We start from the raw sequence: 27,253 nt of genomic DNA on the forward strand, positions 1-27,253 counted from the left end.
GTAAGATTTTGGGATAATGAGGAGAGGAATGGTAGTAACTTTAAAGATCTTAATAGCATGAAGACAAATTTTAGTGATTCATTGACATGTTTTGTTTTCTTGAGGTTGCTTCATTTTCATCTTATATTTAACAAAAAAAGCCAAGATAAGAATCTAAGGAAGACTAAACATGTTGATCTATATTTCATAATGGCACAGGCACATAGCTGGTACATTTGAGGATCATAGTTACACTTGCAGCTATGGTAACTGGATGCTTGTGCTTTTGGTTATACAGATACATATTTAGAGACCTGAAAAGTCACTAGTTGTTGACAGTTGCTAAGTTTTTAATGTTGATTTCATATTTCATTTCTCAGTTGCATCAGTGTGCCTTGCTTTTTACTCTGCTACTGTTAAGAGAGCAGCTTTATCAGTGGACTGTGCAGTACCTGCTTCTGAAAATGCAGGGAGACAAAAATTGTCATACATTTATCCTTGTAACATACTGAGAGCATCTACTCAAAGAAAATGCAGAGAAATCACAAATAAGGCAGCCTTAAACTGTAATAAAGAAAGGTGACTAGACAGGCACAAAGCATCCTCTAAGATACTTTCAGTTGCTTAGAACCTTTGCTCTTATGTCTTTGCCATCAAATAAAATAACCCTCTGTGAGACCCAAAGCCATGTTATGTTTAAAATTTTGAACGTCAGCTTTTTCTTGTTCATAACAGAAAGTGTGCTGTGTTGCATTCTACTGTGACTGAGAAATAACATTAAAAGGACATGCCTCATATTTTTCAGGATCCATCTTTCTACATGGGTTGTCTAAAGACAGTTTCAGCCCCAAACCTAAGTATTTTGAAAACTTAGTAGCGTACAGAATAAGGTTTATAATATAAATAATTTTACAGTATTTAACTTTGAAGTCACTGTACCAATTACTATATAATATTAATTGTTTAAAAGAATCTGTAGTACAGAAGGTTAAATATGAAGAAAAATCAAGCTGAACACTGAATTTGCCTTCAGGATTGAAAATAATCTCTAGCTACTGGTTGTCGCAGATGGAGTGATGCACTTCACTCAAAAGAGAGAAGCAGCAATATGTTTATTGATAACAAAGTTTGATAGTAAATGCGACAGTGGTTTAACAGGATTCGATGGCAAGATACACTGAATTATTTACTGCATAGGGGACAGGGTCAGACAAGATTGTCGGGAAGACCCTCCCCTTGAGTCATGAAATTCAGAAAGGACCCCCTTGCTTTCTAAACTCCTTCTCAGAGAGGAGTCTAGGTGCAGCTGGATCCAATCCTAGCCTCAGACTTGGTCAACAGTTTATGTCTAAAGGATTATATATGCGTAATCAATCCTTTATATTACTTAGCTAAGATTACAAAGCTTCAGTGCACTTGTTCCCAATTCGCTTATCGAGTATCTGATGCCATAAGGATTCTCTCAACCTCGAGGAGTAACCTTGAGAGGTGTCCCTACTCAAGGAGAGATCCCAGCATGCAGCCTGCTGCTGTGCAGGAGAGCTCAACGGGCTCTTGGGCTGCTCACTATTTATGGGGGTAAGATGACTGACTTATAGTCATATTTGCATACCGAACGCAGATGTTAGTTTCTTCCAAATCTGGCTTAAGTCGGCATGGACCAGCACTGTGGTCAGGTGAGCGCATTACCATAAATTAACCCTTGGCTATTGTGTTGTTATCTGTCTCCCCCAAATCCACCTTGAGCCTTGAGCCTGATGCAGCCATCAAGACCAGGTGCACCCATCATGGACACCACTGGTGGTTATCACTTGATCAGAGTTATGGGAAAAGCTCAGGTGTGGGGGGGGGGTGGCAGGGGGAGCACACCGCCACACTGGTACTAGTCTTCTCTCACTCTTCTTTTGTAAGGCATTAAAAGCCTTTCAGAGCCTGTTCCATGTGTCTCTCAATACATTACCTTAGCTGTCTTTTCATCCAGTTGGCATCCTTTTCACTTTGGACATTGCTCACTTGTTCTCATTTCTTGTCCTTTTATAGTCATATGTAGGAAGCTTGGAGCAAAACCAGTGAGGTTAATTTTAAAGGGCTGGTGGTTAGAAACAGAAAAGCAAACTGTTATTGTGATTAACATACATAATGATTTAGATGTGTTTTCTTTAAAATGTATTCATAACAGGGTATTCACATTTGCATCATTAAGCTTCTAGGTCTGTTTGCTGTATAGTGTAAATTTAGTTCGATGTCACTGTCTACCTAAACATTCCATGCACCTCTGTATTAGTTTTATTAAGATATTTGTTACCTTGTGAATTCTGATGCTTATAGAAGACACACTTTTGTAAAAACGCGGTGCAATAGGGGTGATTCTGAAAAATAATTTGTTCAAGAATATGAGAAACTAAATAAATATTTTGCTGCCTAAATACAGGTTAACATGTTAAACTTCAGGTGCTTAAGAATGAGAATTTTCCTCAAATTTTATAAATATTAATTATTATGATATTATTATTTAAACAGAGGTAGCCACAAAATCTCAACTAGAACTTATAAAAGAAAAGGCTTTAGCATTTGTTGAAGAGCTAACAATGAAAGCAGAAGAGGCTTATAAAGATATGGAAAAGTAGCTTGGATCCAGGTTCCTAGCAGAAATTTCCAGGTAATGTATATCCAATTTTAAACAGGAACATTTTTTTTTTTTAACTAAACTATGCTAGTGTCGTGGTTTAACCCCAGCCAGCAACTAAGCACCACACAGCTGCTCACTCACTCCCCCCACCCCAGTGGGATGGGGGAGAGAATCAGAAGAGTAAAAGTGAGAAAACTCATGGGTTGAGATAAGAACAGTTTAATAATTGAAGTAAAATGAAATAGAAGACTAGTAATAGTAATAATAATAATATAATAATACAATAACAATATACAAAGCAAGTGATACACTATACAATTGCTCAGCACCTGCCAACCGATGCCCAGTACGTCCCCAAGGAGCGATCGCTACCTCCTGGCCAACTCCCCCCAGTTTATATACTGAGCATGATGTCATATGGTATGGAATAGCCCTTTGGCCAATCTGTGTCAGCTGTCCTGGCTGTGCCCCCTCCCAGATTCTTGTGCACCTGGCAGAGCATGGGAAGCTGAAAAGTCCTTGACTAGTGTAAACTCTACTCAGCAACAACTAAAACATCAGCGTGTTATCAACACTATTCTAATCCTAAATCCAAAACACAGCACTATACCAGCTACTAGGAAGAAAATTAACTCTATCCCAGCTGAAACCAGGACAGTATCCACCCCTTATATCATACCATATACGTCATGCCCAGGTCTTACAGTTTCCAATACATTCCAATTAATCACTTTTCCAGTCTTTTGATATATACATATATATACACACACATAGATATAATTTCCTTAGTCTATTGGCTATCCCTCTAAAATGTTTGTTCATTTAGTCCATGACTTTGGGCTCCATCTGTCATAACAGTCTTTCAGGGCAGGAAAGATGGTGTGTGGTGTTGGATTGTTGCATGCTGAAGCCAGTTCTGGTTCCATCACCGCTGCACTTTGCTTGGTTTCCTCAAAGTTCATTCTTCATTCATCTGGGTGATTCTTACTGTAATACCATTGATATGGCATATAGCCACCACAGAAGCGATGACATCCTGTATTATATAGCAACTAACATCATACAATTCAGTTCATTGGCTATTTTCACCCAAAATCAAATCCCTCTGAGGTACACATCAGACTTCCCCATCCTCCTGCATCACCCACCAAGTGCACCCAGATCCTCGAGCAAAAGCAATCCCACAAATGGGTTTACCTCTGCCTGAAGCAGGAGTAACCCAGACTGTCTTCCCCAGCATATTTTTTATGTGCACTACAGGGAATTTATCCCCCTCTACAGTACGTAAAAGTCTTGATTGGGCAGGGCCAGCTCGATTGGCAGATCCCCTAGTGTTGACTAACCAGGTGGCTTTTGCTAAATGTGTATCCCAGTGTTTGAATGTCCCACCACCCATTCCTCTCAGTGTAGTCTTTAACAGTCCATTGTATCATTCGATTTTCCCGGAGGCTGGTGCATGATAGGGGGTGTGATATACCCACTCAATGCCATGCTCTTTGGCCCAGGTTGTTTCGGAAATGAGTCCTGTTGTCTGACTCAATTCTTTCTGGGGTGCCACGTCGCCATAGGACTTGCTTTTCAAGGCCCAGGACAGTGTTCTGGGCGGCGGCATGGGGCACGGGATATGTTTCCAGCCATCCGGTGGTTGCTTCCACCATTGTAAGCACATGGCGCTTGCCTTGGCGGGTTTGTGGGAGTGTGATATAATCAAACTGCCAGGCCTCCCCATATTTATATTTCAGCCATCATCCTCCATACCAAAGAGGCTTGAACCACTTGGCTCGCTTGATTGCAATGTATGTGTCACATTCATGGATAACCTGTGCAATAGTGTCCATGGTCAAGTCCACCCCTCGATCACGAGCCCATCTATATGTTGCATCTCTTCCTTGATGGCCTGAGGTGTCATGGGCCCACTGAGCTAGAAATAATTCACCCTTCTGTTGCCAGTCCAGATCCACCTGAGCCACTTCAATCTTAGCAGCCTGATCCACCTGCTGGTTGTTTTGTTGTTCTGCAGTGGCCCAACTCTTGGGTACGTGAGCATCTATGTGATGTACTTTTACAACCAGGTTCTCTACCCGGGCAGCAATATCTTGCCACAATGCGGCAGCCCAGATGGGCTTGCCTCTGCGCTGCCAGTTGCTCTGCTTCCATTGCCGTAACCACCCCCACAGAGCATTTGCCACCATCCATGATTCAGTATAGAGAGAGCGCATTGGCCACTTTTCTCATTCAGCAATATCCAAAGCTGGATGGCTTTCACCTCTGCAAATTGACTTGATTCACCTTCTTCATCAGTTTCTGCGACTTGTCGTATAGGACTCCATACAGCAGCCTTCCACCTCCGATGCTTCCCCACAAGACGACAGGACCCATCAGGGAACAGGGCATATTGCTTCTCATTTTCTGCCAGTTTATTATACAGTGGGGCCTCCTCAGCACGAGTCACCTCCTCCTCTGGCGATATTCTGAAATCTTTGCCTTCTGGCCAGTCCATGATCACTTCCAGGATTCCTGGGCGACTGGGGTTTCCTATTTGAGCCCGTTGTGTGATGAGTGCAACCCACTTACTCCATGTAGCATCAGTTGCATGATGTGTAGAGGGGACCCTCCCTTTGAACATCCAGCCCAGCACCGGCAGTCGGGGTGCCAGGAGGAGCTGTGCTTCAGTACCAACCACTTCTGAAGCAGCTTGAACCCCTTCATATGCTGCCAATATCTCTTTTTCAGTTGGAGTATAGCCAGCCTCAGATCCTCTGTATCTCCAAGTGCAAAACCCTAGGGGTCGACCTCGAGTCTCCCCTGGTGCTTTCTGCCAGAGGCTCCAGGCAGGGCCATACTCCCCAGCTGCAGTGTAGAGCACGTTTTTTACATCTTGCCCTGCCTGGACTGGCCCAGGGGCGACTGCATGAACTATATCTCCTGTTTAATTTGTTCAAAGGCTTGTTGTTGCTCAGGGCCCCATTTGAAATCGTTCTTCTTCCAGGTCACTTGATAGAGAGGGCTTACGATGAGACTGTAATTTGGAATATGCATTCTCCAAGAACCCACAATGCCCAAGAAAGCTTGTGTTTCCTTTTTGCTGGTTGGTGGGGCCATGGCTGTTATTTTGTTGATTACATCCATTGGGATCTGACAACGGCCATCTTGCCATTTTATTCCTAAAAATTGGATCTCCTGTGCAGGTCCCTTGACCTTACTTTGTTTTATGGCAAAGCCGGCCTCCAGAAGGATTTGGACTATTTGCTTCCCTTTCTCAAAAACCTCTGCTGCTGTGTTGCCCCACGTGATGATGTCATCAATGTATTTCAGGTGTTCCGGAGCCTCACCCTGTTCCAGTGCAGTCTGGATCAGTCCATGGCAAATGGTGGGGCTGTGTTTCCACCCCTGGGGCAGTCGATTCCAGGTGTACTGGTTGCCCCTCCAAGTGAAAGCAAACTGTGGCCTGCACTCTGCCGCCAAAGGGACTGAGAAAAACACATTAGCGATGTCAATGGTGGCATACCACTTGGCTGCCTTTGACTCCAGTTCGTATTGAAATTCTAGCACGTCTGGCACGGCAGCACTCAATGGCGGCATAGTCTATGCCAAGGATGCACGGAGCCTCTGGGCCAGTCACAATGGGGTGCTTCTGCCACTCGTTCCCAGTTAGGCTCACTTCGGCCTCCAATACAGTCAGCTCTTGGGATCCCCCTGTCACTCCAGAAATACAGATGGGTTCTGCGCCTTTATAGCTTGATGGCATGAGGGTACACTGTGCACCGGTGTCCACTAGAGCCTTCTACTCCTGTGGGTCTGATGTGCCAGGCCATCGAATCCACACAGTCCAGTACACCTGGTTGTCCCTTTCCTCCACCTGGCTGGAGGCTGGGCCCCTCTAGTCCTGGTCATAGTATCCGTTACTCACTTCTTGTAAATGTGAGTCAAAAATCCCTTTATTAGGATTGGAAACAAAATCAGCCCTTCTACTCTGTCTGGGGAACTGCTCACTGGAAACTGGAGCAGCAATTTTCCTGGAAGAACCCTCTTGTGTGATTGTTTTTCCTTGCAACTCATGTACCTGTGCCTTTAGGGTCGAGGTAGATTTTCCATCCCACTTCCTCATGTCCTCTCCGTGGTCACGCAGATAAAACCACAGGGTGGCCCGTAGGGAAGAAGAGAGGCTTTCTTCGTATTGTTGAAGTTGACCAGACATTTCATCCACCATTGGTCCCTCTTCATCTTTCCAGGTCATTACTGCCAATGAATTTGCGTGCGATGATGGTGCGCTCCATACAAACTTCTGCCACATGGGTCATGTGCACTGGACTTCATCTGGATCTTTGGATAACTGCTCGTTGTCCAGGTCACCATAAATCACCTCCAGCACAGCTAATTCCCTCAGGTACTGGATACCTCTCTCCATGGTGGTCCACTTGCCTGGGTGACATATAACATCTTCCTTGAAGGGACACCTTTCCTTCACACCTGACAGGAGTCACCTCCAGAGGCTGAGGGCTTTTGCCCCTTTTCCAATCGCTCTGTCAATGCCCCCTTCCCTAGAAAGGGATCCCAGCTGCTTGGCTTCCCTACCCTCTAATTCCAGGCTACTGGCCCCATTATCCCAGTACTGGAGCAGCCAGGTGATGATGTGTTCGCCTGGATGATGACTGAAATCTTTTCACATATCTCGCAGCTCACTCAGGGACAGGGATCGGGTGGTTACCATTTATGGGTTCTGCCTCTTCCTCCTCCTATTCTCTTGATGGCCCTGGCTCATCATCAGCCCTTACTAAACGAGCTGATTTTCTCGTGTATTTTTTCTTCTGTGTAGTAAAGATAAGGGCTGGCGACCGGAAGATCACGCGCTGTACGGAAAGAGTTAAGGGTCGACCCTCCCTTGTCTCCGCCCCTTATAACATGACACGCCTACTGCTGGGAGTATAAAGGTAAACTACTGCGCAATAAACATTGAAGCTGAACACCCACACTGTGTGTGCTGACTGTTCCTTCCCCAGCCCGGGTCGGCTGGAGATCCGCCGGTATAACCTTGATATGTAACGAACGCTACATAGTGGTGACCCCGACGTGATCGGCTGCAGGTAGCAGCGATGGAGCTCGCAGAACTCGTAAAGGTACTAAAGTCGGTAGCGACGGAGGTGGGCGAGGATGGGGCGATAAGGAAAAGGCCCACGGGCGACTGCATCCAATGGATGCTACGCCGGGGAGTGCTCGGCGCTCCCACAGAAGTTTTTGGACACCCCAAAATGGGGGAAAATACGCAACGAGCTGACAGAAGTGATCATAAGCAATGTTGGAGGAGCCAGTGACCGGCTTCGCGCCTGGGGAACAGTAGAAAGGGTGCTCAAGAAGGGGTTTGCGGCAAAGCGGTGCTGGCTTGCCGCACGTAGAGCGCTGATGGGGCATGAAGTTCCTGGGAACGAAAAGCCAACGGGTTTAGTCTCAGAGGGGACACAGGCTGGCTGGGAGGGAGCACAGCCGGGGGGGCTGACCCAGACTGGCCAAAGGGCTATTCCATACCATATGACATCATGCTCAGCATATAAAGCTGGGGGAAGAAGAAGGAAGGGGGGGACGTTTGGAGTGATGGCGTTTGTCTTCCCAAGTAACCATTACGCATGATGGAGCCCTGCTTTCCTGAGGATGGCTGAACACCTCCTTGCCTACGGGAAGTAGTGAAAGAATTCCTTGCTTTGCTTTGCTTGCGCGCGCGGCTTTTGCTTTACCCATTAAACTGTCTTTATCTCAACCCATGAGTTTTCTTCCTTTTACCCTTCCGATTCTCTCCCCCGTCCCACCAAGGGGGAGTGAGCGAGCAGCTGTGTGGTGCTTAGTTGCTGGCTGGGGTTAAACCACGACAGTTTTTTTTCGCGCCCAACATAGGGTGCAAAGGGTTCGAGATAACGACAGATTTAATTGGAATGTGCTAGATCGAAGTTATAGCAGGTATTGCTGTTTAGCTATTAATTGGCAGGTTTCTGTGCTTGCCACGGGGCTTGCTTGCCTTGCTGTATATTAGAGTCTAATGCTCGTTAGTGGCTGCTTTTTGCTTTTGCTGCTTGCTGAACTGCTTATCATCTTACTCCGCTGTGCCTGGGAACGTTTTGATAACAGCAATGGCTATGTGCCTGGGCTGGCAGATGGCCAGGGCATCTCTGCTGTTTTTCTGTACTGCTGTACTGGACAGGCTGGAACTCCAGTGTGAACTCGAGTTGAAGGGGTGGCCTGTGGGGCACAGACGGGGCCGTCATTACTGGGGACTGAGCCAACGGAGGAAGGGGAGGCGCAGGGAGGCTATGGCGCAGCGGGAACAAAGGAAAGGTGTTCCCGTTACAAGTGGGGAGTCTAGAGCAGCCACCCACGGAACCTTCGGCACCTTCTGCACCAGCGGATCCGCCACCTCCTCAATACCCCTGGGGCGAGTTGCAACAATGTGTGGAAAGGGAGCTGACTGATAGGTTGCTGGACTGGGTCCCGGGGGCCAATGTGGGATCCCAGCGGTATCGCGAATTACGTGAAGGAAGATGGCGGGAAGGAGAAAAGGAGGGCAAGACACCATCACCTTCTGAGGACGCCCCGTTGCATCCCAGTGATCGACGGGTGCTGGACACACAGAGAGCAGAGCGCAGGAAAAGATCTGAGGAACAAGGAGAACCAGCGTCACAGCTGACGACATCTAGGGGGGGTGGTAGGGCTCCACCGGCACTGCCAGTGATACCTGAGCTACCAGAGGGACCCCTTACCCCTGGGGCAGTGGGAAAGCGAACTGGTATTACTTTGCAAGGTGCTCGCTCTGTGATTGTTGCTTATCCTGTGTGTTCCAAAGGTCCCCTCTGGGAGGCAGGGGTAAACCCTCGAGGGTTGCAGCCCAACCAAATATGGCAGTCTGATGTTACAATTTATGAACCCTTTAATCCACGTAAGTATCTGCATGTCACAGTTGATATCTGCAGTGGAGTTATTTTAGCCACTATGCATGCTAAACAAAATGCTCTCGTAGTTATTTTACATTGGCAGGACTGTATGGCGCAACTTGGCATCCCACAAAAAATTAAAACAGATAATGGAGCGGCATATGTCAGCAAGAAGACAAAGGACTTTTGCGCGCGCTGGGATATTCAGTTGAGTCATGGCATTCCCTACAACAGTACGGGCCAAAGCATTGTAGAACGCGCGCATCGCACATTAAAAGGGTTACTCGACCGACTTAGGGAGGGGGAGAATATAAGCCCAGGAACAGGGGTTCCCCCTCCCCTTGGCCCTCCCTTATTTCGGGCACAGCGTCTGTTGACGACGGCACTAATTACCTTAAATCATACCATTCGAGGGAACACCTATAAAACCCAGACTGCAACCCAGGCACATTTCCGGCTCGATGAGAACGAAGGGCCTTACCCTTTGGTTCAAGTACGGGACCTGCAAACCCGTGAATGGAGGGGCCCGTATTCCCTCCATTGTCTGGGACGTGGGTATGCGTGTGTGCAAACCGAGAAAGGGACGCTAGAATGGGTACCCAGTCGAAATATTCGACCGTATAAACATTAATCAATTTATTGAGTCTTATCTTGACAGGTTACCATTTCCCTATGCATCCTGATGGTGTGGGGGAGCAATGAGGGAGCCGCGACGAACTACTGGCTGGATTGGGCAAAATCCATGAACGTAATGGATGCGTGTCTGTATATGCCGGCTATTGGACAAGCCTCTACCTGTCTATTGTTCACCCCCTACTTCACTAGAGATAAGGAGGACAGTTGCTGCCACAAGTCAAACCAGAGCTCCACTATCCCAGGCTTACAAAACTGGAATGTTAATAACGCCCAAACTTTTAATAACCGGGCTCATGGTCTTGTTACTTGTTCTTGACCTTGTTGTGCTATTACCCTGTCTGTTACGCTTAATTATGCGTTCTATGAGTCGTATATTAAGAAGTCTTACCACATATCGATTATTTTACGCGCAGCTTCCCCAGCAAGATCCAGAACTACTGGAGCTAAGGGAGGGGGAAATGTAGTAAAGATAAGGGCTGGCGACCGGAAGATCACACACTGTACAGAAAGAGTTAAGGGTCGACCCTCCCTTGTCTCCGCCCCTTATAACATAACACGCCTACTGCTGGGAGTATAAAGGTAAACTACTGCGCAATAAACATTGAAGCTGAACACCCACACTGTGTGTGCTGACTGTTCCTTCCCCAGCCCGGGTCGGCTGGAGATCCGCCGGTATAACCTTGATATGTAACGAACGCTACACTTCTGTATAGGGGTAACTGATATTGGTACGGGTTGGTTCTCTGGATCATCCGCAGTGCCTGTCGTGGGGGCTGGCGCAGCCGTGGGGGCTGGTGCGGGGGCTGGCACAGGGATTGGCACAGCAGCAGCATCTGTCATTTTGTCGTTGCATCCAGAGACCTTCTCTTCCCCTTGAGGGTTCTGAATAGCATTTAATAGGCTCGGTAGGCATGGGCCAGGCCCCAGCATGTTGCAGTGATTTGTGTCTCTCTGGAGTTGCCAGGGTGACAACATACTTTTCCCAAATACTTTACTAGTTTTTCAGGATTCTGCACTTTTTCAGGGGTGAAGTTCCAAAACATTGGAGGGGCCCACTGTCCTAGGTACTTGCCTGTGCTCTCCTACACACCCTGCCACTCATAACTATCCAGCCTTGGAGCAGATCTCTGGGTGGTATTCTTAAACTGCTTATTAACCCTAGACAAAACTGAAACAATATTCCCAAGAACTATCAATAGATATATCTTAACTATCCAAGGATGTTCAAGATATACTGAGAAGTTGTTGCAGTGAAGGGCGAAACATCATAGAAGAAAGAAACAAAGGTTCCATTCTGTATTTCTTCCATAAAAAACCTCTCAGAGGAAGAGGTATAATTGCTAATTGTCTCCATGAGGTGGTACCCAAAGCACAGTAATGGCTTCACTACAGAACCCAAATACGAGATAGCGCTCAAGGTCAGTGTTTTAATAACAAATCTCCCAGGCAAAACATCACTAATCACTGCAGAACACAGCAGACTGCAAAAACCAACACCAATCTTTAACACGTACTGCAAAATGAAGAGCATGGTGCAAATCAGGTAGACTAATACTGAGAACAGATGAATCAATATTATGACCGGCAACTGTTAACAGATACAAATTCCTTAATACACTCTGGTTAATCTGTTATTATCTCAAATCCTTTGGGCCCCTGTAGGAATACGTGAGATTGTGTTTTACTTTGACGAGATGCAGCTGTGCCCTTGAGGCTTGTTACAAACAGGTTCACAGGAATGCAGCTGTGGCCTTGAGTCTTGTTACAAACAAGTTTGTGAAACTTAGAGGCAGAAAAATAAGGATGAGATTGGATACATCCCTGAAAGAGGAATTCGCGTGCACCAGCTTGAAGAACCAATAAGTAACGCTGAAGAGACGCGTGGACGCAAGACAGTAGCCAATGAAATGGGTTTTGCTTGCTCGTGAACACTAGATCATATTATAAAAGGGATAGACTGTAAAAATAAAGGGTCTTCGCTTGTCTTCGCCTGAACTCATATGCGGAGTCCGTGTCTCATTCCCTTCAAATGGTGACCCCGACGTGATCCGGAGGAGGCAGCGCTGCAAGTAGCGTCCGGAGGGAACCCAGCTGAACAACTCAAGCTGACGGCAGGACCGCCGGCTTTAATCCTGGGACATCACCTTAAGAAACAGGTGAGCAGCTGGGCAGTTAATCCTGGGAGCTAACATATCAGCTGAAGAAGAAGCTATAGTTAAACTTTTAATTCAGCTATTAGCGAAACGAGGAGTGAAGTATGATGCATATAAAATAAAATTATTACTGAAGTTCTTGCAAAAGCAAGGGGTTCCCTCTACAGTCTCTGCAGTATTTGATGTGAAAACTTGGGAACAGGCAGGGGAGACGATTTGGGAGGCGGCGTCCAGAGGGGACACCACCGCCACCGAAGTCATGACCACTTGGCGATTAGTGACTGAGACCTTGCGCTCATGGCAAGCTGAAAAAAAGGTACAAAATGCAGTCGCTCCGGCGGCGCAGATAGGGAATAATGAACGGAGTGAAAGCAAGCCCCAAGATAAGGAAGCTCTTATAGACTCAGGGGAAAATGAAAAGAATGAGAACTTGGGTGAAACAAACAAGGGAACAGGACTCAGACCGCCTCCCCCAAGTTCCGTTCCAATGAAATCCACTCCGTCCTGTCCCCCGTGTCCAATGCAGCCGCCTGCGCCGCAGGCTGTACCACAACCTGAGCGAGCTTTTGATCCCCGGGATCGGTGGGAGCAGCTCCGTAGGGAAGCGCTGAAAGATGGAGAAACCGCGGGGTTCGTGTTTCCGGTGCGGGTACAAGATAATAGACCAAATGAATGGATCCCCTTTCAGTGGGATGTGATTAAGGAATTAAGGAAAACCGTCACTGTGTATGGTTTAAATGCGCCGTTTTCTCAATCACTGTTGGAAAATGTTATGACGGGACAGTTATTAACCCCATTTGACTCACGACAAGTGACTGCAATTATTTTAACACCAACCCAGCGATTACTCTGGGAGCAAAAGCGGAGGGAACTCTGTGAGGTAGCCGCCCTGAACAATCTAAGGCGACAGGATGGAGATCCCCTTGCCGGAGCAGGGATACCCCAGCTGATGGGTACTGACCCTTTGCTGGATCCCCAGTTGCAGGCTAGATTAGACCCAAATATCCTTTGACAATCCGCGGCATTAGCTCTTCAGGCGATGTTGCGGCTACCCGAAGTGGGAAAGCCCAAGCAATCGTTTACTAGTATTTGGCAGGGGACCCAAGAACCATATATGCAATTCATTGATAGGTTAAGAGGTGCATTGGATAAACAAATCGAAAATCGTGAGGCAAAAGAAGCCCTAATACTAAAGCTAGCAGTGGAAAATGCAAATACAGATTGTAAAAAATTACTGCAGGCGCTACCTGTAAACGCCACACTGGTGCAGATGATAGAGGCTTGTAATCGAGTCGGATCTATTGAACATCATACTGCCACGTTGGCAGGAGCATTTGCTGCAGCCCTCAACATTGGGAAGGGTGCCGACGGGGAACGGCGATGCTATCAGTGTCATGCCACTGGACACCTAGCTGCCCACAGCAGGCCGGCCGAAGTGCTGCTCCCAATCCTCCTACCCTATGTCCGCGATGTGGAAAAGGGTGGCACTGGGCTAACCAGTGCCGCTCGAAATATAATGCGGAAGGACAACCCCTGCCAGCACGGCAGGGAAACGGGAGGCGGAGTGCGGGGTGGAGCCGCGCAATGACAGAAGCTCCACTGCCTCACGGACCAAAAGGACGGCCAACGCCAGGTTTCTGGCCAAGGGCAATGCTGGCCGAGAGGCCGGTTTCTGCAACAGTGACGGCAACTTCACAGACATCGTCCCCGTGGGCACCCTCGCCGCCCAGACCAGAGGGAGTGCCGGACTGGATGTCACCACAATAGCAGATCTTACCCTTTGGGGATCCCATGTGCAAAAAACCCCGCTAAACGTGAAAGGACCCATTGGACAAGGATATAGTGCACTATTATTAGGTAGATCAAGCACCACCTTAACAGGCTGTTTTGTTTTGCCTGGAGTAATTGATGCCGACTATGAGGGGCAAATTCAAGCAATGGTTTGGACTCCTTCTCCCCCAGTATTTATACCTAAAAGGGAGCCATAATCGCTCAACTAATCCTGTTTAAAGCTACAGTTCCGCAAGCTGAAAATCGCACGCGGCACAACGCGGGATTCGGATCAACAGGGCCTCCTGCGATTTTTTGGGCCACAGACATCGCCACTACAAGACCGACACTTACAGTTACATTACACAACCCACGCACAACTCCTTCTTGTACCCAGCTATCAGTCTTAATGGATACTGGAGCCGATGTTACTGTCTTAGCTCTTAAGGACTGGCCACGCAGTTGGCCCTTAGCCACCCCCATAGAGGGCTTGATTGGAGTCGGCGGCCTTTCTCAAACTTTTCAAAGGCCCCACCTGCTCAATATCAATACCCAAGAAGGGTCTACATTTACTGTACGGCCATATGTGACAAATTTGCCCATGAGCCTGTTGGGGCGAGACGTAATGTCCCAATGCGGCTTCACCTTAAATTGCTCTGAAAATTTTCAGTAGCGGCCATTGATGAGCGACCGACAATGAAACTTATTTGGAAAAAAGAAACACCCATTTGGATAGATCAATGGCCGCTCCCCAAAGAAAAGGTCGCTGCCCTTCAAGAACTGGTCAAAGAACAACTTCAACAAGGACATATCGCTCCTACAACCAGCCCCTGGAATTCTCCTGTATTTGTTATAAAAAAGAAGAGTGGAAAATGGCAACTGCTACATGACTTGAGACAAATAAACGAAGCTATGGAAGAAATGGGAGCGCTCCAACCCGGCTTGCCCTCGCCAACAATGATACCCTGAAATTGGGACATAATCATAGTAGACTTAAAAGACTGCTTCTTTACTATCCCACTACATCCTACGGATGCACTGCGTTTTGCGTTTTCGGTACCAAAAATTAACTGATGCAAGCCAATGGATAGATACCACTGGACTGTCCTGCCTCAAGGAATGAAGAATTCTCCAATGATCTATCAAACATATGTGGCTAAAGCCATACGTCCTGTACGACTAAAATTCCCAGAAATGTATATCTGTCACTATATGGACGACATTTTACTAGCAGGCCCCACGAACACCATGGTGCGTGAAGCACTACCTGTTTTAAAATATGCATTGCAAAGCAAAGGACTGCAAATCGCACCAGAAAAAATTCAAATGGAAGCACCATGGAAATATCTTGGGTGGAAAATCTTACAACAAAGTATCCAACCTCAAAATGTGATCGTTTCAGCAGACATAAAAACCTTGATTGATGTACAAAACCTATTGGGAAACAGAAATTGGATTAGAGCGCAGTGTGGTATTGATAACTACACATTAACACCCTTATTTAAGCTACTTAAAGGAGATACCGATATTAACGCACCACGCCAATGGGTGACCGAAGTAAAAAACGCACTGAGAATCATAAATGAAAAACTCTCACTGCAACAATGTCACTGACGACTTGAAAATTTACCCATACAATTATATATCTGCAACCAAAAACAACAGCCTCTAGCAACCATCGGACAATGGGAGAACAAAGGAATAGACCCTCTCATAATGTTGGAATGGGTGTTTTTGCCACATCAACCTGCGAAAACCCTGGCTACTCGTATCGAAATGTTCGCCGCCTTGATAAAAAAGGGCAGAGAACGAATTGTAGAAATGGCTGGAGAAGAGCCTCATCTCATTGTCCTTCCTGTCGTAAAGGACTACTTAGATTGGTGCTTACAAAATAGTCTAGAACTTCAAATGGCCTTAGCAGAGTTTAGTGGAAGAATTGATACTCATCACCCCTCCCATAAAATGTTCACCTTTTACAATAATGTAAAAATTGAAGAGGCGCCACTATACCAGTGGCAACAGGTTAAGGATCAAACGGTGTTCACCGATGGCTCAGGGAAAACAGGAAAAGCAGTCATCACATGGAAAAAAGAAGGTCAATGGCAACACAAAATAGAACAAATTGAGGGTTCACCTCAATTAGTCGAGTTGCACGCCATTACCATGGCTTTTAGAGAATGGCCTCTAACTCCTCTAAATATTGTATCAGACTCGCTATATGCTGTAGGAATTGTGCAACGCATTGAAAGGGCACAACTAAAACATATACTGAAAGAAGCCTTGGTTTTGAAGTTTAAGGAGCTATTATTCTTAGTAGAACAACGAAAACATCCCTATTGTGTAATCCACATTAGAAGCCATACAAACTTACCCAAGTTCTTTACAGAAGGAAATGCACGAGCCGATTACCTAACGAACATTGCATTACATACCCCAGTACCAAACACACTTTCTCAAGCTCAATTATCGCATCAATTTTTCCACCAATCTGCCAAAGCTCTTGTGAAACAATTTGCAGTCTCTATGGGGGATGCAAAACTTGTTGTGCAAACATGTCCAGACTGTCAACAACAACCATCCCGCCCATTGTTTGCGACAAACCCTAGGGGACTCTCCTCCTTTCAGCTCTGGCAAACTGACGTGACTCATGTACCCGACTTTGGTCGGCAGAGATATGTTCACGTTTCCGTAGATACCTACTCCCATGCAATCTGGGCCACTGCAATGACAGGTGAAACTAGCCGGCACGTACAAAGCCATTTCCGAGCTGCCTTTGCAGCACTTGGTATTCCAAAAGAAATAAAAACAGATAATGGCCCTGCATGTGTCAGCTATGCGACACAAAAATTTTTCCACACTTGGGGTATCACTCATAAGACAGGGATACCCCATTCCCCCACAGGGCAAGCTATCATAGAATGTGCACACAGAACCCTAAAAACTCTATTGCAAAAACAAAAAGAGGGGGAAGCTCAGGAATCTCCCCAAAACAGATTAGGAAAAGCTATATATGTACTAAACCATTTATCGCTGCCTTTTCAACATGAAGATGTCACACCCATAGTCAAACATTTTAAAGCTATGGAGTGGGGAATGGCACATATATCACAGGAGAAGGCGATGGTAATGATGAAAAATTTAAATACTGGGTGTTGGGAAGGGCCATATCGGCTACTAACTTGGGGCAGAGGGTATGCTTGTGTCTCAACAGATGTAGGACCTAAATGGGTACCCGCAAGGTGCATAAGACCGGCTCTTGCATCGGATAACAAGAACGAACAGCAGAAGATACTGAATTCCGAGAAGACTGATGGGGAATGACTTATCAGATAACTCCAAATTAATCCATAAAGCAATCAAAGATTTGAAGTTAGCAAATTACAAGTCAGTGATGGATTTGGTTGGCTGAATCACTTACTAACAAGTTGGGGAATTGGCGGGTGGATAATGTCTCTAATCAAAATGGGTTTTTTCTTGTTAATAATATTTTGCACTATAATAATGATAGTTTCTTGTCTAGTGTCTTGGGTATAGAAAATGCTATAGAATATGATTAAACAAGCTTTTATGTTAAAAAAAAACAAAAAGGGGGATTTGTAGGAATATGTGAGATTGTGTTTTACTTTGATGAGATGCAGCTGTGCCCTTGAGGCTTGTTACAAACAGGTTCTCTGGAATGCAGCTGTGGCCTTGAGGCTTGCTGCAAACAAGTTTGTGAAACTTAGAGGCAGAAAAATAAGGATGAGATTGGATACATCCCTGAAAGAGGAATTCGCGTGCACCAGCCTGAAGAACCAATAAGTAACGCTGAAGAGACACGTGGACACAAGACAGTAGCCAATGAAATGGGTTTTGCTTGCTCGTGAACACTAGATCATATTATAAAAGGGATAGATTGTAAAAATAAAGTGTCTTCGCTTGTCTTCGCCTGAACTCATATGTGGAGTCCGTGTCTCATTCCCTTCAGGCCCCATGTTGGGCACCAAAAAGGACTGTCGTGGTTTAACCTCAGCCAGCAACTAAGCACCACACAGCCGCTCGCTCGCTCCACCCACCCCAGTGGGATGGGGGATAGAATTGGAAGGGTGAAAGTCAGAAAAATCATGGGTTGAGATAAGAACAGTTTAATAATTGAAGTAAAACAAATTAGAATACTAGTAATAGTAGTAGTAAGAATAATAATATAATAATACAATAATAATATACAAAGCAAGTGATACACTGTACAATTGCTCACCACCCGCCGACCGATGCCCAGGACATCCCTGAGCAGCAATCGCTGCCCCCCAGCCAACTCTCCCCAGCTTATATACTGAGCATGACATCATATGGTATGGAATAGCCCTTTGGCCAGTCTGGGTCAGCTGTCCTGGCTGTGCCCCCTCCCAGCTTCTTGTGCACCTGGCAGAGCATGGGAAGCTGAAAAGTCCTTGACTAGTGTAAGCACCACTTAGCAACAACTAAAACATCAGTGTGCTATCAGCATTATTCTCATCCTAAATCCAAAACACAGCACTATACCAGCTACTAGGAAGAAAAATCAACTCTATCCCAGCTGAAACCAGGACACTATGCTAGAAAAGATAGTTGTTTATATAGAAGCAAATAATTTGAAAAAAGTATGTAGAAAATAGTCATTTAATTTCATGAGCTGGAATTTAATTTTATCTTAAGTACCTGAATGGTAATAACTCATTTCTTGGGTGATTGCAAGGTTCTGCTGGCAATAGTGGAGGTAATTATCAGTTCTGCTGTTTTTCTAGACTACATATTTAACAGATTTACTAGCATAGTAGACAGCCATTTATTCCATTTAGTAGAAGCTTCTATATCATTTCAGTGGCTTCTGTTACTTTGTGTTATGGGGTTATTTTCTTTCTTGTGCTTTACATATGCTGGAAATCTCCACCTACTGTTATTACCACCATGTATAACATTTCTCAAAATTATTTCAAGTTCAATTAAAAAACAAATTTCTTCTTCACAGTTTTTCTGTCCTAGTAAATAAAATGTGCTTGGGACCATTCTATGACACTTAGACCATCTGGCACAGAATGGCCTATGTCCATATCATTAAAGTATTTTACTCTCCAAAAGAAATGGGTCACTTTGCCTTCTGGAAAATGTTTCTGGCCTGTACTAACTTTTGAAGCATACCTGGGACAGTGCTAGGTGATCCATGTCAGGGCAAGTCTAAGACAAGAGACATGTAGAATGTGAAGGCTCTAACAGGCAATAGCTCAAAGAGGCTGAGCTCTGCCTGCTAGCCAGTTTTATTGGCTTTCCTGACAACAACGGCTACCAAAGACACAATATTTGCAGAACGTCATGTCCTTTAACCTGACACCTGAGGCCAAACCTGTGCCTAGTTGAATGGTATAGACAGCTGACTTCTTTCCCCGTATAAGTTGTGCTCATTACACTTGAAACAGGAGTTCATATGCCCCTCCACAAAGCTACTCTAGAAAGTGCTCTGTACATCTAAGATTTAGGGGCAGAGCAGAAGACAAGGCATTGAGATAGGCTAAAGGGTCATTACAGATTGAACATGTATGCTCCACTCCTATAAAATTTATAGAATATGTCTCATCCTTTCAGATTTTTCCATCAGGCCTCTTCTGTGGCTTAGATCTGCCTTTATATAAATTTCTTACCACAGTCATAAAATTTCTTGGTGCCAGAGGAGGAGTACACTTCATAATGATTTTGCTGAGTACAGAATTCACACAGAGGATTTGTAATTCTTACTTCAGGAAAGCTCCCAGAGTGTAAACACATTAAAATTTGAACCTAAGTAATTAACATTGTGTATTAAAAAGTACTCATTTTTTTCTGCATTTACATTTTCACAGTGTTTAAAAGCTGATTGAGGTTGCATGACACCATATTGAGAGTTCTAGCAAAATCCAATATGAAATGATTTTAGAAGAAACAGATTTCTTCATCAGCAGCGATGTAAAAGTGATTCCTGACCCTGTTCCTCTACCACATGTTCCACACGTAGAGACTTCTGGAAGTGGTACTTTAACTATTTCACGACTTACTACACTTCATAAGCAGTTTCTACAGGTGGCACCTAAAGGTAACAAAAAAATTTCTTTTTCACTCCTGAAGGACTGTTAGTTGCCTACTTAAAATTTAAAGTAACTGCTGGGAGCTAATAGACATTAGTTACCTATATTGTTAAAGATCATACTACAATTAAAGGTTGTGCAAAGTCACAGTGCAGAATATTAAAAATGTGAAATACCAGACCACTTGAAAGCTTTTAGTGTCTTTGCTGTCCTCACGACCACATACTTAATAGCTTAACAGGTTAATACACTTAACACACTTAACAGGTGTCTCTGTAATATGTTTTTAAGAGTGGTACATATCATGCTTACTTTGCTTAGAGATCATTTCAAATTCAAGTCTTGAACTTGTTTACTAATTCAGAGCTCAGTGAACACTGAAGCTATATTATTTTAAAACACATTTTTTAAGAAATCAGTGTTTTCATGAAACTATTATATAGGGTCTATTATAACTATTAAACATTATATTCTTCAAGTCAATGTGTGCCAGTTGTTTTGGGTGATTTGCAAGTGTTAACTCAGATATGTTTTTTTTTCTTTGTACGTGTATTTATTGTGTGCCTACTCTCTAATTATGGGAACCTTAGGCTTAAGATGTTTGAAAAGACTTACTTGCAAAACTTAATACTAGTGTATAAATGTTATAAAATAATTTAGGTAAGGCAGTTTTAAACTGAGATGGAAAGTAGTTAAACACATATTTGCAGAGGGTTTCATTACTACCAGTGTTCCATATTATAATTATAATTTTAGTATGAATGCCACTAAGATCATGAAATACAATGTGTAAACATGTACTTACAATTTTGAATCCAACTCTTCCAGTATAATAAGGGCACAATGAAGTTGAATTTAATACTTTACTCAGAAATGCTTTTCATGTATATTTATGGCGAAATTCCACTTACCTTTTGAGCATGAACCCATTTTAGGCAGAAAGATGTTTTCAGTTTGCCTTTAGAGAGATGCATATCATCTTATCTATAGTATTGGAGTGTGGGTATGTGTGTAAGCATTCCAAATTCTTCTATAGAGGTTAAAGTAGCAGATAGTATTGCATATATAATGCCATGTTGTGGTGGGTTGACCCTGGCTGGATGCCAGGTGCCCACCAAAGCTGCTCTATCACTCCGCCTCCTCAGCTGGACAGGGGAGAGAAAATATAACAAAAGGCTGAGATATGAAATATAACAAAAGGGTTGAGATAAGGACAGGGAGAGATCACTCACCAATTACCATCATGGGCAAAACAGACTCGACTTAGGGAAATTAATTTAATTTATTACCAATCAAATCAGAGTAGGATAATGAGAAATAAAAACTAAATCTTAAAACACCTTCCCCCACCCCTCCCTTCTTCCTGGGCTCAACTTCACTCCTGATTTTCTTTACCTCCTCCCCCTCTGAGCGGCACAGGGGGACAGGGAACGGGGATTGCGGTCAGTTCATCACATGTTGTTTCTGCCGTTCCTTCCTCCTCACTCTCTTCCCTCCCTTCCTCCTCACTCTCTTCCCTCCCATGGGAGACAGTCCTCCACAAACTTCTCTGTCGTGAGAGGGCTGCAGTCCTTAAGGAACTGCTCAAGCATGGGTGCCTTCCACGGGGTGCAGTCCTTCAGGAAGAGACTGCTCCAGCGTGGGTCCCCCAAGGGGTCACAAGTCCTGCCAGAAAACCTGCTCCAGCATGGGCTCCTCTCTCCACAGGTTCACAGGTCCTGCCAGGAGCAGGGTGACAGGGTCACAGCCTCCTTCAAACACATCCACCTGCCCTGGTGTGGGGTCCTCCATGGGCTGCAGGTGGATATCTGCTCCACCGTGGACCTCCATGTGCTGCAGGGGGAAAACCTGCCTCACCATGGTCTTCACCACGAGCTGCAGGGGAATCTCTGCTCCAGCACCTGGAGCACCTCCTCCCCCTCCTTCTTCACTGACCTTGCTGTCTGCAGAGTTGTTCCTCTCACATAGTCTCACTCTTCTCTCCAGCTGCAATTGCCATTGTGCAGAAACTTTTTCGCCTTCTTAAATATGTTATCGCAGAGGCATTACCGCCGTCACTGATTGGCTCAGCTTTGGCCAGCGGTGGGTCCATCTTGGAGCCGGCTGGCATTGGCTCTATTGGACATAGGGGAAGCTTCCAGCAGCTTCTCACAGAAGCCACCCCTGTAGCCCCCCTGCTTCCAAAACCTTGCCATGCAAACCCAACACACCTTCCTCTCCTAAAACATCAGGAAAATTTTTTCACATCCTTCTGTCTCCCCTTTTTCAATTGAATGCTCAACAGAAAATACATACCTCCTCAGTAGTTAGTCTCTTACGGAACAAAAACCACTAGAGCACTTAGCACACTGGCAGTGAAACTGTTGGACAGCAGCTCTAAAGGAGATGATACAAAAAGTAACAAACTAATCCCTGTCTTACAGAATCTCTAAAAAGATCTAGATTTGCTGCCAAACATTACTCTTGTAATTCTTGCTCACCTAAGGAGTCCTCTGAGCATTCATAATGGAAATCCACACACACGAGCACACAAGGCATAGACTATAGGGCAAGTCTACATATTTAAATAGAATAAATCTACCTGTCTTCTGTACTATCTATCTAAATAGCAACATTCCTAAAGTTGTTCTGAAAACTTAATATTAGGCTGATTTTCTATAGCATTAATGGAGATTGCATGAAGAAGAATTTCACCTAGAAATCCAAGCAAAACAAAGAGTAACAAAGGAAAAATTATTATGTTGGAAGAAATAAACATGTAAACAGTTTTTCTCACAGGATATTTGGCAAATGTCAAAAGGATATCTTTTCAAGATCTTTAACAAATTGCCAAAATGAAAGCAAAAAATGGGAGTGTCAATATACTTAAAAATTATTTGGTATTTACAAAAGAAATCTTATAAAAATTGTAAACAGTTTTGTGTTTCCTATGAATGAAAGTCTTAAAGAACTGCTGCTTCATCATAGACAACTTTGTTCTATCCTGCACACTTGGTTCTCCATGGAAGCACATTACTCATCATTCTAAGCACCGACGGACAAAATATACGACCTGTGCTGGACCTTCCTACCTACTGGCACACTCTTTCATTTGATAAGGAGATATTTCAATTATTATTTTTTTATTATTCTAAGTGTTATTGCCCAAACTCAAGGTGGGTCTGCAGTATTTGTTAATTTTACTAAGTCCTTTGATCAATTTGTCAACAGAGCTTTAATATATTGCCTCAGGAATGTGCTCTTTTTTATAGGAAGAATTGTGGCAGGTCTTAAAAGGAGCTAGTAACACTCTTTTTTTTTCCTTTTCTCTTCTACAGTCTCTTTGGATGTGTTCTGTTCTTATCAACAAAATTAAACTAACCATCTATTAGATCTCATCCCTTTTGATTCCCTTTAGCACTATATTCTTCCTACGACCACATCTATTGTCAATTCAATTAGCACACATCTGGAATTTCTCAATTTTTTCCTAAAGGTGCTTCAGAGAATGCAATTTTGGTAATATTTTGCATTACCAAATAGAGCAAAATAGATTCTATCCCTGACTTTTGTTCTCCATCCTATGACTGAATTACACAAGGGAATTTTCAATTTTATTCATTTTTTCACAGTCATGATCCTCATAAACCATTCCAGTTTTAATTATAGAACTGATTATTCATCAGAAATAAACTTCAGTCAGGCTTTAAACATTTCTATATTCAATATACAAAAAATGTTTAAAATGCATATTTTAAAAAACTATAAACTAATCTGCTAAAATGTGAACTGTCACCAGTAATTTTGCCACATCTGATTCCAGATTTGGCAAACATAGCAGACAGCCAATGACCAAATTGCATTGCTATTTCTTTTCAAATTGTAGACTTGTCAATTGAGTTTTACTGTGTTGCTAGATTTGGAACAGATAGGCATATTAAAATGTGCATCTAGTTCAGTTGAAATTTTGCCTTTTAATAGAACATTTTGTTGAGTGGAACAGTCAGATTTATATGCTGACCACGAATAATGTCTACAGGTTATGCTATCTCTTCCCAAGCACTTTTGTAGAAACAATTCAAGAGCTTAAAGTAGCAACTCTCATGATCTGACTTTGATGTGAATAGGAAGTGAAGTTCATATGTGAGCATAGAAATAAATTCGTCATCTCTAACTTTTATCTTTTCTAAGACTATATTTCTTTTCAATGTGCTTTTTTCAAAACTTGGAAATAAGAAAGGTTAAGTTTGTAGACAGAGGAAGTATCTTTTACTAGACAAATGATATAGATAGATAGAAAATGCCTAAACTTTTGGGATATAAAGCCCTTAATCAGAGATCCAGAATAGACATAATACCTCTCCCTACAGATAATGGAAAATTTGGTAATTCTACTGACTTAGTTTCACTTACACCTCCTGTTAAATTTCTTACTAAATCATGTATGTTATTTAATTTCAGAAACCTGTGACTGTGCCGATGGTGTTTAAAAATCTGTGTATCCAATTACTTTTATGAAACATATTTACCATGTTTGTATATGTTTCTGTGTACTTGAATATATATATCTAAGTAATAAGATCTCAATCAGCATGACAGAGGAACTCTCCTTTTCCCTCATTGCATCTGTGCAGCAACGGGCGTACATTACTCTGCGTGATTCTAAATTTAAAATCCCAATTCTTGCTAATTAGTAAAGATTGGGCATGTAACATATCAGAAACAGTAATAATTAGTGAATAAATGAAGCAAATATTTACAGTGAAAATCACCTGCAGGGGGTGATGAATATCTCAATATCTTGGAGGAAATTAATCATATTTTTGAGACTCCTGTCTTCTTTGTCTAATGACAGAAGTATCCCATATTACTAGCTTTTAGAGTACTAAAGTTAGATGAATATAATTCAGCCTCAGTGTTTATTTCACTCATCCCATTACAGTGTTGCTACAGACTCTGGTGCATAACTTGCATAGATCATCACCCAAACATATAGTCAGAAATTGCTATGGAAACCTTTTTCTCAGTGAAAATGGAGGGGAATAGGAATCTGTTTAAATGTTTTGGTAAAATTTGATGAAAAGGGAATAAAATGTTAACATAATTCTCATCTCTAATGTAGGTTTACAATCTCTTCATATTTTGTTGCCTGTGTAAATTTATAATCTGCATCTTTCCTACAGTTCCTCAGTTTAGGGAAATATTTTCATACAGTGCCAAACTGAAATTTAAAATCAAAATATTTTACTGCTGAGTGGTGTATCATTAAGAAATAGTCTTTTTTGTATAATATCTGTGCCTTGTAACTGAGGCATGGTGATTGCTCTTTATTTCTTACGTCCCTTTAAAACGTCACAGTCCTGGTTCACAGGGTACACATCTAGCATACACTTACGCTGCTATCATTCTTAATGCTCTTTTTTGAATGTTTATTTTTCTGTTTTCAGTTTCACTTGTGGTCATAATCTTAATTTCTTCACTAATTAATTTTTTGCATGTTTATTATGTTTCTGCAATGCTTGTCAATGTCACCTTGTGTATCACTGAATGATACTCACTTTTAAAAAGTTTTTAATGAAAAACAATTCTACCTTGTGTAGCTTTTTGTACATTAGTTTTCTTTTTGATTTCATTGATGACAAACTTTTATGTGAAAAAGAGGTTGCTTCATAAGTAGTACAGGCTGGCTTCCTTTTGTATCCTGTGTTTTTTCCATAGTACCACTGCAACAAATCCCACCTTTTCCCATGTTCCCAGTTTCCTCCCACTAGTCCATCCCCTGTTCCTTTCCAAGTCTGTTAGCCTCATTTAAAAAAAAAACAAACAGCTGTTGTCTTTCTTCCATGTCCTCTTACCTACGTGTTTTGCTTGCATCCTTTGGCCAGGATGCATTGGATGCTGTGTGTGGTCTGGAACTGAGTTTAGGCTGACATGCCTCTTGGCCACAGAGCAGATAAAAGCTGGTCATCTCCCTGCGTGTTTCCCTGAGTGTTATGAGGATCTTTCTCCTGTACCTTGGAACAGATTTGAAAGAAATTTATAGGACCTTCATAACTCTACCCTACTGACAAATTTGGTTCAAATTGGCCATTCTAAAATTATCAGTGAGGGAGAACTGGCAGACAGACAAATTGATGTAGAGATATATAGGCAACACAGCTGCATAACCTTCATTTCCTTAGGTAAGCATGGTAAGAATATACTAGAGGGAGGATTTGTAATGAGTATAATCTGGTTTAGAGAGGTCATCATAGTTTAGATGGGTTATAGATATGATCTGATGATTCATGCCTCTTAGCTATACATTTACTGTTCTCACACGCTGTAGAATATGCTCTCTTTCTAAAGACACATACAACTGATCACTTGTAAACACATGATGTCCCAAATGTATTTTTCTAAGAGTTTAAACCCTTGTGTTTTGAAACAAAAAAAATTCAAAACTCAAAAATGTTGGTAACATTGAAGGTCCATCTTACAGGGAATCTTATCCCTGACAGTGGCTCACGGAACCTACTCTGATCTGCATTTTTTTCCTAATCATCAGCAAATTTCTACAGGTGCCCATACACCTCAAGAAGCAGTAGGCACTATAGAGGTGTTACAACCATTTTGTCCCTTCCACCCTCTGACCTCTGCAGTTGCAGATCCATTAATCCTGCCCTCCATCTCTTTTTCACCTATTCTTGTGGGTTTGTGGCTGTCTAATATTAGGGAAAGTTTTTAATCTTTACTGTATGTTAAGAATGCTTCTCTTCCTCTCTTTTTGGTCCTGGGTGTGGTACCTGGGCACATGTCAGAAAAAGCTTCTATGGAGGTCTAGTTGTTTTTGCTATCCATGTGGACCACAGCTGCTAGCTCAGATTTAAAGTTTTCCATGTCGTATCAACAGCTCTTTAAAAGAATCACTCATAATGGAAATGTATTTAAATTGCATGTTCCTAACATTTTTTAATATTATGGCCTTTCAGGATGCTCAGAAGAGAATGGAGCAGACAAACTGTCATTTTTATGACAATGGGAACAAACAGTTCTCACAAATTGTATAATGCATATATGAAAATTTGCCCCTTCTTGTAAAATAGAAAAGAGTGGGGTACAAGGACTCTTTTTCTT

General features: G+C 43.3%; 1 long non-coding RNA gene across 1 annotated transcript; it reads left to right on the plus strand.

The window, feature by feature from the left end:
• Positions 1-7,561: 7,561 nt before the first annotated feature.
• On the plus strand, positions 7,562-10,779 carry LOC148055132 (uncharacterized). The gene is made up of 2 exons (XR_015705795.1): positions 7,562-7,725; positions 10,184-10,779. It is a non-coding gene; the product is annotated as an uncharacterized LOC148055132 (long non-coding RNA).
• Positions 10,780-27,253: the final 16,474 nt, after the last annotated feature.

Source organism: Nipponia nippon, unplaced genomic scaffold (assembly GCF_047370975.1).
Source record: "Nipponia nippon isolate SJK-2023a ecotype South Korea unplaced genomic scaffold, ASM4737097v1 scaffold_26, whole genome shotgun sequence".
Taxonomy (NCBI): domain Eukaryota; kingdom Metazoa; phylum Chordata; class Aves; order Pelecaniformes; family Threskiornithidae; genus Nipponia; species Nipponia nippon.